We start from the raw sequence: 13,785 nt of genomic DNA, 5'->3' as shown, positions 1-13,785 counted from the left end.
CTTTAATGATCCTCATTATTTTAGTGTGATTCGTTTTTAAGTGTCATTGTTCAAAAAATAATAATGAATCAAAATCCAAAATTAAGGCTCCAATTATTATATCATCTCAAATAAAAAGTTATGGGGTAAAAATATTGCATATTTTGTGTTTTGCCATATAAAAAACTGATCTGTTTTTTTTTAAAGACGGGCCTAAAACAAACAAACATAAACAACAATAAAACTTAAAATTGGCGGATATATCTGAAGCTGAACTGGAGATTATTGTGCTAAAAGTAAAGTATTTTTTAACACTTTAATGATCCCCATTATTTTAGTGTGATTTATTTTTAAGTGTCATTGCTCAAAAAATAATGAATCAATATTCAAAATTAAGGCTCCAATTATTATATCATCTCAAATATTCCACCTAAAAAAGTTATGGGGTAAAAATTGTGCATATTTTGTGTTTTGTCATATAAAAAACTGAGCTGTTTTTTTGTTTTTTTAAAGACGGGCCTAAAACAAACATAAACAACAATAAAACTTAAAATTGGCGGATATATCTGAAGCTGATCTGGAGATTATTGTGCTAAAAGTAAAGTATTTTTTAACACTTTAATGATCCCCATTATTTTAGTGTGGTTTATTTTTAAGTGTCATTGCTCAAAAAATAATGAATTAATATTCAAAATTAAGGCTCCAATTATTATATAATCTCAAATATTCCACCTAAAAAAGTTATGGGGTAAAAATTTTGCATATTTTGTGTTTTGCCATATAAAAAACTGAGATGTTTTTTTTTTTTTTTTAAAGACGGGCCTAAAACAAACAAACAACAATAAAACTTAAAATTGGCGGATATATTTCAAGCTGATCTGGAGATTATTGTGCTAAAAGTAAACAGTAAAACAAATTTATTATTTTTTTTAACACTTTAATGATCCCCATTATTTTAGTGTGATTTGTTTTTAAGTGTCATTGCTCAAAAAATAATAATGAATCAAAATCCAAAATTAAGGCTCCAATTATTATATAATCTCAAATATTCCACCTAAAAAAGTTATTGGGTAAAAATTTTGCATATTTTGTGTTTTGCCATATAAAAAACTGAGCTTTTTTTTTTTTTTTTAAGACGGGCCTAAAACAAACATAAACAACAATAAAACTTAAAATTGACGCAAATATCTGAAGCTGATCTGGAGATTATTGTGCTAAAAGTAAACAGTAAAACAAATGTATTTATTTTTTAACTCTTTAATGATCCCCATTATTTTAGTGTGATTTGTTTTTAAGTGTCATTGCTCAAAAATAATAATGAATCAAAATCCAAAATTAAGGCTCCAATTATTATATCATCTCAAATAAAAAGTTATGGGGTAAAAATGTTGCATATTTTGTGTTTTGCCATATAAAAAACTAACTGTTTTTTTTTTTTTTAAGACGGGCCTAAAACAAAACATAAACAACAATAAAACTTAAAATTGACGGGTATATCTGAAGCTGATCTCGAGATTATTGTGCTAAACTAAAGTATTTTTTAACACTTTAATGATCCCCATTATTTTAGTGTGATTTGTTTTTAAGTGTCATTGCTCAAAAAAATAATAATGAATCAAAATCCAAAATTAAGGCTCCAATTATTATATCATCTCAAATATTCCACCTAAAAAAGTTATGGGGTAAAAATTTTGCATATTTTGTGTTTTGCCATATAAAAAACTGAGATTTTTTTTTTTTTTTTAAGACGGGCCTAAAACAAACATAAACAACAATAAAACTTAAAATTGACGCATATATCTGAAGCTGATCTGGAGATTATTGTGCTAAAAGTAAACAGTAAAACAAATGTATTTATTTTTTAACACTTTAATGATCCCCATTATTTTAGTGTGATTTGTTTTTAAGTGTCATTGCTCAAAAATAATAATGAATCAAAATCCAAAATTAAGGCTCCAATTATTATATAATCTCAAATAAAAAGTTGTGGGGTAAAAATGTTGCATATTTTGTGTTTTGCCATATAAAAAAACTGAGCTGTTTTTTTTTTTTTTAAGACGGGCCTAAAACAAACATAAACAACAATAAAACTTAAAATTGACGGATATATCTGAAGCTGATCTCGAGATTATTGTGCTAAACTAAAGTATTTTTTAACACTTTAATGATCCCCATTATTTTAGTGTGATTTGTTTTTAAGTGTCATTGCTCAAAAAATAATAATGAATCAAAATCCAAAATTAAGGCTCCAATTATTATATCATCTCAAATATTCCACCTAAAAAAGTTATGGGGTCAAAATTTTGCATATTTTGTGTTTTGCCATATAAAAAAACTGAGCTTTTTTTTTTTTTTTAAAGACGGGCCTAAAACAAACAAACATAAACAACAATAAAACTTAAAATTGGCGGATATATTTCAAGCTGATCTGGAGATTATTGTGCTAAAAGTAAACAGTAAAACAAATTTATTATTTTTTTTAACACTTTAATGATCCCCATTATTTTAGTGTGATTTGTTTTTAAGTGTCATTGCTCAAAAAATAATAATGAATCAAAATCCAAAATTAAGGCTCCAATTATTATATAATCTCAAATATTCCACCTAAAAAAGTTATTGGGTAAAAATTTTGCATATTTTGTGTTTTGCCATATAAAAAACTGAGCTTTTTTTTTTTTTTTTAAGACGGGCCTAAAACAAACATAAACAACAATAAAACTTAAAATTGACGCAAATATCTGAAGCTGATCTGGAGATTATTGTGCTAAAAGTAAACAGTAAAACAAATGTATTTATTTTTTAACTCTTTAATGATCCCCATTATTTTAGTGTGATTTGTTTTTAAGTGTCATTGCTCAAAAATAATAATGAATCAAAATCCAAAATTAAGGCTCCAATTATTATATCATCTCAAATAAAAAGTTATGGGGTAAAAATGTTGCATATTTTGTGTTTTGCCATATAAAAAACTAACTGTTTTTTGTTTTTTTTTAAGACGGGCCTAAAACAAACATAAACAACAATAAAACTTAAAATTGATGCAAATATCTGAAGCTGATCTGGAGATTATTGTGCTAAAAGTAAACAGTAAAACAAATGTATTTATTTTTTAACACTTTAATGATCCCCATTATTTTAGTGTGATTTGTTTTTAAGTGTCATTGCTCAAAAATAATAATGAATCAAAATCCAAAATTAAGGCTCCAATTATTATATCATCTCAAATAAAAAGTTATGGGGTAAAAATGTTGCATATTTTGTGTTTTGCCATATAAAAAACTAACTGTTTTTTTTTTTTTTAAGACGGGCCTAAAACAAAACATAAACAACAATAAAACTTAAAATTGACGGGTATATCTGAAGCTGATCTCGAGATTATTGTGCTAAACTAAAGTATTTTTTAACACTTTAATGATCCCCATTATTTTAGTGTGATTTGTTTTTAAGTGTCATTGCTCAAAAAAATAATAATGAATCAAAATCCAAAATTAAGGCTCCAATTATTATATCATCTCAAATATTCCACCTAAAAAAGTTATGGGGTAAAAATTTTGCATATTTTGTGTTTTGCCATATAAAAAACTGAGATTTTTTTTTTTTTTTTAAGACGGGCCTAAAACAAACATAAACAACAATAAAACTTAAAATTGACGCATATATCTGAAGCTGATCTGGAGATTATTGTGCTAAAAGTAAACAGTAAAACAAATGTATTTATTTTTTAACACTTTAATGATCCCCATTATTTTAGTGTGATTTGTTTTTAAGTGTCATTGCTCAAAAATAATAATGAATCAAAATCCAAAATTAAGGCTCCAATTATTATATAATCTCAAATAAAAAGTTGTGGGGTAAAAATGTTGCATATTTTGTGTTTTGCCATATAAAAAAACTGAGCTGTTTTTTTTTTTTTTAAGACGGGCCTAAAACAAACATAAACAACAATAAAACTTAAAATTGACGGATATATCTGAAGCTGATCTCGAGATTATTGTGCTAAACTAAAGTATTTTTTAACACTTTAATGATCCCCATTATTTTAGTGTGATTTGTTTTTAAGTGTCATTGCTCAAAAAATAATAATGAATCAAAATCCAAAATTAAGGCTCCAATTATTATATCATCTCAAATATTCCACCTAAAAAAGTTATGGGGTCAAAATTTTGCATATTTTGTGTTTTGCCATATAAAAAAACTGAGCTTTTTTTTTTTTTTTAAAGACGGGCCTAAAACAAACAAACATAAACAACAATAAAACTTAAAATTGACGGATATATCTGAAGCTGATCTGGAGATTATTGTGCTAAAAGTAAAGTAATTTTTAACACTTTAATGATCCCCATTATTTTAGTGTGATTTGTTTTTAAGTGTCATTGCTCAAAAAATAATAATGAATCAAAATCCAAAATTAAGGCTCCAATTATTATATCATCTCAAATAAAAAGTTATGGGGTAAAAATGTTGCATATTTTGTGTTTTGCCATATAAAAAACTGAGCTTTTTTTTTTTTTTTAAGACGGGCCAAAAACAAACAAACATAAACAACAATAAAACTTAAAATTGACGGATATATCTGAAGCTGATCTGGAGATTATTGTGCTAAAAGTAAAGTATTTTTTAACACTTTAATGATCCCCATTATTTTAGTGTGATTTGTTTTTAAGTGTCATTGCTCAAAAAATAATGAATCAAAATCCAAAATTAAGGCTCCAATTATTATATCATCTCAAATATTCCACCTAAAAAAGTTTTTTTCCTAATATTGATCAAGAGATTTCAAACTTGCATAATAATAAAAATTATAATACTGAATAATGACACATTTTTTTTTATTTTTTTTTACCAAAACCCCTTGGGGTCCCCGGGATCATAACTGAGTGGAGGCCCAAATGTATATTTTTTCTACATATATTGTATTGGTTTTTTAAATTAAAATTATGAAAATGGCCCCCGCTTGTTTTGATTTTTCAGTGTGCGGTGGACACCCCTGGCTTAACACAATAATTATCAATAATTCCGCTAGTAAGCACAGAGCTAAAAATAACATTCAAAATACAAAACATTCTCATGCATTTTATCCATCCATCCGTTTTCTACCAGACTTGTTCAAGAAGTCGCATTAATGGTAAGAAGTATTCGATTTATTATTGGTTAACTTCAGAATAAGAATGTTATTAAAATGAATAAGGGATTTATTATACTCTAAACATGTTGGTCTTACTTAAAAATGCACACATTTAGTTGAATTCAGTGTTAAAAAATATTATATGGCTCTCATGGAAATACATTTTGAAATATTTGGCTTTCATGGCTCTCTCAGAGATTTAAAACTTGAATAATAATGAAAATAATACTGAATAATCACATATTTTTAATATTTTTTTTTGACCAAAACCCTTTGGGGATCATAACTGAGTGGAGGCCTAAATGTATATTTTTATACATATATTGTATTGGTTTTTAGAATAAAAATTTGGAAAACGGCCCCCGCTTGCTCTGATTTTTCAGTGTGCGGTGGGCACCCCTGGCTTAACACAATAATTATCAATAATTCCGCTAGTAAGCACAGAGCTAAAAATAACATTCAAAATACAAAACATTCTCATGCATTTCATCCATCCATCCGTTTTCGACCAAACTTGTTCAAGAAGTCGCATTAATGGTGAGAAGTATTCGATTTATTATTGGTTAACTTCAGAATAAGAATGTTATTAAAACGAATAAGGGATTTATTATACTCTAAACATGTTGGTCTTACTTAAAAATGCACACATTTAGTTGAATTCAGTGTTAAAAAATATTATATGGCTCTCATGGAAATACATTTTGAAATATTTGGCTTTCATGGCTCTCTCAGAGATTTAAAACTTGAATAATAATGAAAATAATACTGAATAATCACATATTTTTAATATTTTTTTTGGACCAAAACCCTTTGGGGATCATAACTGAGTGGAGGCCTAAATGTATATTTTTATACATATATTGTATTGGTTTTTAGAATAAAAATTATGAAAACGGCCCCCGCTTGCTCTGATTTTTCAGTGTGCGGTGGGCACCCCTGGCTTAACACAATAATTATCAATAATTCCGCTAGTAAGCACAGAGCTAAAAATAACATTCAAAATACAAAACATTCTCATGCATTTCATCCATCCATCCGTTTTCGACCAAACTTGTTCAAGAAGTCGCATTAATGGTGAGAAGTATTCGATTTATTATTGGTTAACTTCAGAATAAGAATGTTATTAAAACGAATAAGGGATTTATTATACTCTAAACATGTTGGTCTTACTTAAAAATGCACACATTTAGTTGAATTCAGTGTTAAAAAATATTATATGGCTCTCATGGAAATACATTTTGAAATATTTGGCTTTCATGGCTCTCTCAGAGATTTAAAACTTGAATAATAATGAAAATAATACTGAATAATCACATATTTTTAATTTTTTTTTTGACCAAAACCCTTTGGGGATCATAACTGAGTGGAGGCCTAAATGTATATTTTTATACATATATTGTATTGGTTTTTAGAATAAAAATTATGAAAACGGGCCCCGCTTGCTCTGATTTTTCAGTGTGCGGTGGACACCCCTGGCTTAACACAATAATTATCAATAATTCCACTAGTAAGCACAGAGCTAAAAATAACATTCAAAATACAAAACATTCTCATCCATTTCATCCATCCATCCATTTTCTACCAGACTTGTTCAAGAAGTCGCATTAATGGTAAGAAGTATTCGATTTATTATTGGTTAACTTCAGAATAAGAATGTTATTAAAACAAATAAGGGATTTATTATACTCTAAACATGTTGGTCTTACTTAAAAATGCACACATTTAGTTGAATTCAGTGTTAAAAAATATTATATGGCTCTCACGGAAATACATTTTGAAATATTTGGCTTTCATGGCTCTCTCAGCCAAAAAGGTTCCCGACCTCTGATGTAGAGATTTAAAACTTGAATAATAATGAAAATAATACTGAATAATCACACATTTTTAATAATTTTTTTTTACCAAAACCCTTTGCAGATCATAACTGAGTGGAGGCCTAAATGTATATTTTTTATACATGTATTGGTTTTTAAAATAACAAATATGAAAATGGCCTTTGATTTTTCAGTGGAAAAAGTTTGGACACCCCTGCTTTCGAGGGATCCATTTTTCATGAGGCGCGGATGCAGCCGGTGCGAGAAATGCGTGCAGTGGCAGCAAGTGTCCACTAGATGTCGGTGTGGCGCATTCAGCGCCAAGCCTGTTCGTCAACCCAATGTCAAGTAAAGTCAACAACAGGTGAGTTCATGTACGCTCGTTAATTCCTGTCTCAATATTTAAACAGCCTGACGGTCAAATATAGCGTCATTTAACGTAATTTATAGCAAAATGCGTGGGATGATGCGGAAATGTCGCCTCCTCGCCTTCATTGTGCATATTTAATAAGCGACACTGTGCTGTTTTCTCACGCTGCTGTGAACAAAGTCATAAATGATTAAGTGACGGGAGATGATGTGACGTTGCACAGACACACTTCAAAGTCAAAGAGGAGAGGAACTGCAATATGTATTTTTTTCAGCCTATTTGCTTCCTTTCTCTTGATATTACAATAAACAAGCAACCGCAGGGGCTCGCCGCCGCCATCCCATAATAATCCGCCGTTTGCAGCATCGCCATCGAGCATTTTCCGGGAGGAGAATGGACGTACACAATAAGTGCGGCCTGTCAAGCGATGTCGTCTGTGAAATCTATTTCCCTGACCTGTGGTTTAGCATTGTGGCCAGCAGAGGGCGCTGTGGTAAAAATAGGTTTTGGACCCTCACTGCCCCGCTTATCCGTAGTCAGGTCGCGGGGGCAGCAGCCTAAGAAGGGAAGCCCAGACTTTCCTCTCCCCAGCCACTTCGTCCAGCTCTTCCTGGGGGATCCCGAGGCGTTCCCAGGCCAGCTGGGAGACATAGTCTTCCCGACGTGTCCTGGGTCTTCCCTGTGGTCTCCTACCGGTCCTGACCAGATGCCCGAACCACCTCATCTGGCTCCTCCTCCATGCATCGGCTTTACTTTGAGCTCCTCACGGTTCTCGGCGAGAAGACAAAAAGCTGTCTTTGAACCTACCAAGAAGAAGGAACCTTTTTGGCTGAGAGAGCCATTTAAGCCAAATATTTAAATATGTATTTCCGTGAGAGCCATATCATATTTTTTTTAACACTGAATACAACTAAATGTCTGCATTTTTAAGTAAGACCAACATTTATAGAGTATAATATGTCACAAGCTCGCATGGCAGCAGTAGTAGCGAGCCCGGGATGCGGGAACCAGGAGAGCGAGGCGCAGGTAAGATGCTTTTAATATCAGCAACAGAGGAGAATGAAGCAGTCTTGCATGTACAGTTCTAAACAATAGTCACTCTAGCCTTTAAATAGACCTCCGTTTTAGACCAGTTGATCTGCCACTTCTTTTCTTTCTCCTATGTCCCCCCCCTCCCTTGTGGAGGGGGTCCGGTCCGATGACCATGGATGAAGTACTGGCTGTCCAGAGTCGAGACCCAGGATGGACCGCTCGCCTGTGTATCGGTTGGGGACTGATCCGCCTCCGCTTGAGATGGTTTCCTGTGGACGGGACTCTCGCTGCTGTCTTGGATCCGCTTTGGACTGAACTCTCGCGGCTGTGTTGGAGCCACTATGGATTGAACTTTCACAGTATCATGTTAGACCCGCTCCACATCCATTGCTTTCTGTCCCCTAGAGGGGGGGAGGGGGTTGCCCACATCTGAGGTCCTCTCCAAGGTTTCTCATAGTCAGCATTGTCACTGGCGTCCCACTGGATGTGAATTCTCCCTGCACACTGGGTGTGAGTTTTCCTTGCCCTTTTGTGGGTTCTTCCGAGGATGTTGTAGTCGTAATGATTTGTGCAGTCCTTTGAGACATTTGTGATTTGGGGCTATATAAATAAACATTGATTGATTGATTGATTGATCAATCTTTGAGCCCTGAGGAACGCGCAAGATGAGCATGAATAGAAACATGCTGATTGGCAGCAGTTGAGGGGGAAAAAAACACAGTGCTCAGCGGGACAAACAGGAAATGGAAACAAAATAAAAGCACTGATGGGAAGTAAATATGAAACAAAGAAGCAAAAACCGAAATGAAGTGACAGATCTTCACATAATAAGTCTATTATTCTTTTTAATAACATTTTTATTCGGAAGCTCACCCATGATAAATAAAATCCTTCTTACCATTAACGCGACTTCTTGAACAGGTGCGGTAGAAAACGGATGGATGGATTAAAAATGTATGAGAATGTTTTATATTTTAAATATCATTTTTAACACTGCGATTACCAGCGGATTTATTCATTACTTATCGTGTTGCATCCCATCTTGGGCGAGGCCCCGCCGCTCTGTGTTCCTTCAACAATAAAACTTATGCAAACTCGATTGCGTCACAAATAGAATAAAGCGAGTTGTCATGTTTGCGGTCGTCCTCATAAATCCGCCAACTCGGTGCTGGTGCGGCAAGAGCCTCCGAGCGTCCTAGTTTCCTAGAAAACTGGCTGTGACAGATTCATGCCGTCGTCTTGCGGGTTCCATGGACCACCAAGGAAGGACATGGTAGACTGTTGTTTATTTTTTCAAATAAAGGGAGTCTTTTACGCCGTCGTCGCTCCCACGTCTCGCTCTTCAGCCGCCCCAGTCGTCGACGTCTACGTCTTCCTCTCTGTCTCTTTCGCTCCTCATCCACTGCTTCTCCCCCGTTCTCTCCTCCTTCTCTCCTTTCATACATCGTGAGGAGATATGTCAATCGTGTCCAGGTGCGCGATCTACACACCTGATCTTGCTTGCGGCGTCGCTCCCGGCACGGTCCGCCTCGACGCTCGCCCGCATTCTCCGCCTCCTCGCTGCCATCGTGCCCTGCCCCTCTGCTTGTTCGCCGGCTCCGCCTGTAGCTTCCTTCCTCCTAGAAACAGTTTGAGTTAAACCACAACAGTGAACAAAGTCAACCACTGTGGGTGTCAATGTGAAGTGAAGTGAATTATATTTATATAGCGCTTTTCTCTAGTGACTCAAAGCGCTTTACATAGTGAAACCCAATATCTAAGTTACATTTAAACCAGTGTGGGTGGCACTGGGAGCAGGTGGGTAAAGTGCCTTGCCCAAGGACACAACGGCAGTGACTAAGATGGTGGAAGCGGGGATCGAACCTGCAACCCTCAAGTTGCTGGCACGGCTGCTCTACCAACCGAGCTATACCGCCCCAAAAACAAAGTTGTCTTTGACAAGGCTTTTTTTTTTACTTTATATCAACTTGAAGTTGATATAGAGATTTACTGTTTAATGTAAATAAATAATAATAATAATAATTTGACTTATTTTGAAAATTGTAATGACTGAGACCCTTTATGGTCCCCCGGGAGCCCTTAAGCTTAAAAAAAAACAAACATACATTTTGTTAGGATTTGAAAATGAAAAATATCAAAATGCCCCCGCATGCTAAAATTTTTCCGTGTGCGGCCCTCAGTGGAAAAAGTTTGGACACCCCTGTTTTAGCACGACCTCGTTAGCGTGTCGCTAAAGGCTGGTCGATATTTTACACTTCCAATGAATCGGTCATGTTGCGTTTTGACCCCTTCTTCCCTCGGTCAACGCCCCCAGGTTCTTTTACGACACATAAGCTGGTTTTAAATCAATCAGAGACAGAGGTTGCTCATTTTGATATTTTATAACCAAAGCGCTTTGGGAGATCAATCTAGATACAACATTTCAAAGGCACGGTCCAAATTGATCTAACCTAAAAATGGCAGTTTCTCCCTCCTCACTCACTCTCCCCCCCCCCTCTTCTTCTCCTCCCTACTTCGGACAGTTGAGATATCAGATAGTTATGGCTTCATTCCAACATTCCAAATTCAAGGTCTATGTAAAAGGCTCACACTTTAGCCGTTTTAGAATCTGACTAGGAAATAAAAAGACAACCAAATCCAACAGTCACAAAACAAGGATGATGGATGCCAATCATCCGAGGGTGCAGCGGATCAGCCCCGCAGGTTGTGGGAATCGAACAACTCCTCTCTCCAAATTAGCATGCGGTCTTCGCAAAAAAAAAAATCAACCCTCTCCCCCTTTGAACGGCGGGTTCGATGCGAGATAAAGGCACGGACTCCCCGCCACGCCGGCAGATCTATCGGGAAGGCTTGGAGCGTGTTGCCATGGCAACAGATGGAGACATGCGGTCCTCGGCGGATGAGGGCACCACTGGTTCACTCGCCCTCTCTGCTCGATTGGCAGCAAAGCTCCGTGTGGCTGCCATGGCAACAGACTGATCACATGCAAGGAAGCAAGGGGAGAGGAGGAGGAGGATGAGGAGGAGGAGGAGCGCTCTTGGCTGCCATGGCAACGCAGAGGTCAGGTTGGACAGGAAATGACATCTGCCCACTCATTTAATTTACCGTAAGATTAGAATAAAGCCAATAATGCATTTTTTGTGGTTCCCTTTATTTAGAAAGGTATCGAACAGGGGGGGGTTAGGGTTAGGGTTAGCACCACATCCAAGTCCTACTCGTCGCCTCAAGAGCCCAACACACAACTACCATAATTTCTTGAATTGCCGCCGGGGCGCTAATTAATTTAAAACCTCTTCTCACTCCGGCGTTTACCAAAGGCATGCGGTAACGGATGGCGGAAGCGGGGATCGGACCTGCAACCCTGCACGGCCGCTCTACAAACCGAGCTATACCGCCCCAACTTGTGTCTAACTGGGGCTGCGGAGATTACCCCCCTTTTCCTTCAGCAGCAGCCTCAGCGATGTAACCAGGGACCTGGCAAATAAATAGTTGAGCATGTGGGCTGGACTTTAAAGACCGTAGTTCGGATCTGTAACTAAAGTACAGGCCAGAACGTCTCTCCTCATTGAGCTAAATTTAACTCTGTCTCTGCATGACTCCTTGCTTCTTGTCTGTTTAATAGATGTCATCAGTGTTTGAACCTGTGCGCCTAAAGTATGGAATAATTTTGGTTGCGCTTACCGACCTCGAAGCTATTTTATTTGGTACATGTTGAAATGACAAGTGTGGCCAGTAGATGGCTGTCCCACATAAGAGATACATGTAGACTGCAATATGACTCAAGTAAACAACACCGACATTTTATATCCGGGGTGTCAAACTCAAATACGGAGTGGGCCAAAATTCAAAACTGAACAAAGCCGCGGGCCAAGGTTGAACAAATTAACCTTTTAGGCGTTAGCGTTTATTGTAGCGTCCCGGAAGACTTAGTGCTGCAAGGGGTTCTGGCTATTTCTGCTGCTTTAATGTCTTTAATGTCCTTTGTGTTCTTTGATGTTTGATGTTTCCCTCTTACACACATGGAAGAGAGATGTGTACTATGGCTATGAGGTTTTTTTTTTTTCCCCTTGGCCTCAGTCTGCACCCCCACTCCAGGGCCTAGGCTAAGACCGATTTTTTAATTTTATTTAATCTTCTATTTTTTTCTTCCCCCCACCCCCCTTGTTTACCTGTATCTCATCTTTTTTGTAAGGGGCGCTGGAAACCGGCAGACCCGTCAGCGATCCTGTTCTGTCTCCCTGTAATGTTTGTCTCATCTTGAATGGGATTGTGCTGAAAATTGTAATTTTCCTGAAGGAACTCTCCTGACGGAATAAATAAAGTACTATCTATCTATCTATCTATCTATCTATCTATCTATCTATCTATCTATCTATCTATCTATCTATCTATCTATCTATCTATCTATCTATCTATCTATCAATCTATCTATCTATCTATTTGTCCTGTTGTGTTACGATGCGGATGTTCTCCCAAGATGTGCATGTCATTCTTGTTTGGTGTGGGTTCACAGCGTGGTGCGTATTTGTAACAGTGTTAAAGTTGTTTATACGGCCACCCTCAAGTGTGACCTGTATGGCTGTTGACCAAGTATGCGTGGCATTCACTTGTGAGTGTGTAGAAGCCGCTTATAATATGAGGCTAGGTCGGCACGCTGTTTGTACGGAGGATAAGCGGACGTGACCACAGGTTCTAGAGAACATTAAAGGCAGTGCCTTTAAGGCACGGCCCCCAATATTCGACACCCATGTTTTATATGTTCCATTGAAAATATAGAACATTACAGACGGGTCTTGAAAATGTATCAAATCTATCTATCTATCCTTGAAGATGATCTGTAAAACATAATCTATGCAACGTTTTGACCAAAGAGCCACCATTACATGTTATGTAGACCACAAGGAAGTGTTTTCAATTTAGAAAGAAAATAGTAATATGATCCCTTTAATGCGCCTTATAATCCGGCGTACCCTATGGTCCGGGAAAATACGGTAAATCTTTTATGGCTGTCATGTGATGACAGTGGCTGCCTTAAAGGCCTACTGAAAGCCACCACTAGCGACCACGCAGTCTGATAGTTTATATATCAATGATGAAATATTAACATTGCAACACATGCCAATACGGCCGCTTTAGTTTACTAAATTGCAATTTGTTCAATTAATAATGGAGACGTCAAAGAAGAATGCTGTTGGTGGAAAGCGGTGGATTGCAGCTGCCTTTAGCACCGAAACACAGCCGGTGTTTCTTTGTTGTGAAGCTTTAACACAGAGCGGTCAAGCGAACATCTTTCTTGACGTCAACCAGCAAGTTTTTGGATGGGAAAATTGTGATATTAAGTGAGCTCTTACCGGAGACTTCAGTGTATTATGGTATAGCTCGGTTGGTAGAGTGGCCGTGCCAACAACTTGAGGGTTTGCAGGTTCGATTCCCGCCTCCGCCATCCTAGTCACTGCCGTTGTGTC

This window comes from Nerophis ophidion, linkage group LG14, assembly GCF_033978795.1.
Source record: "Nerophis ophidion isolate RoL-2023_Sa linkage group LG14, RoL_Noph_v1.0, whole genome shotgun sequence".
In the NCBI taxonomy this organism is placed as follows: domain Eukaryota; kingdom Metazoa; phylum Chordata; class Actinopteri; order Syngnathiformes; family Syngnathidae; genus Nerophis; species Nerophis ophidion.
The sequence above is the reverse complement of the archived record's forward strand: the minus strand, read 5'-3'. Positions refer to the sequence as shown.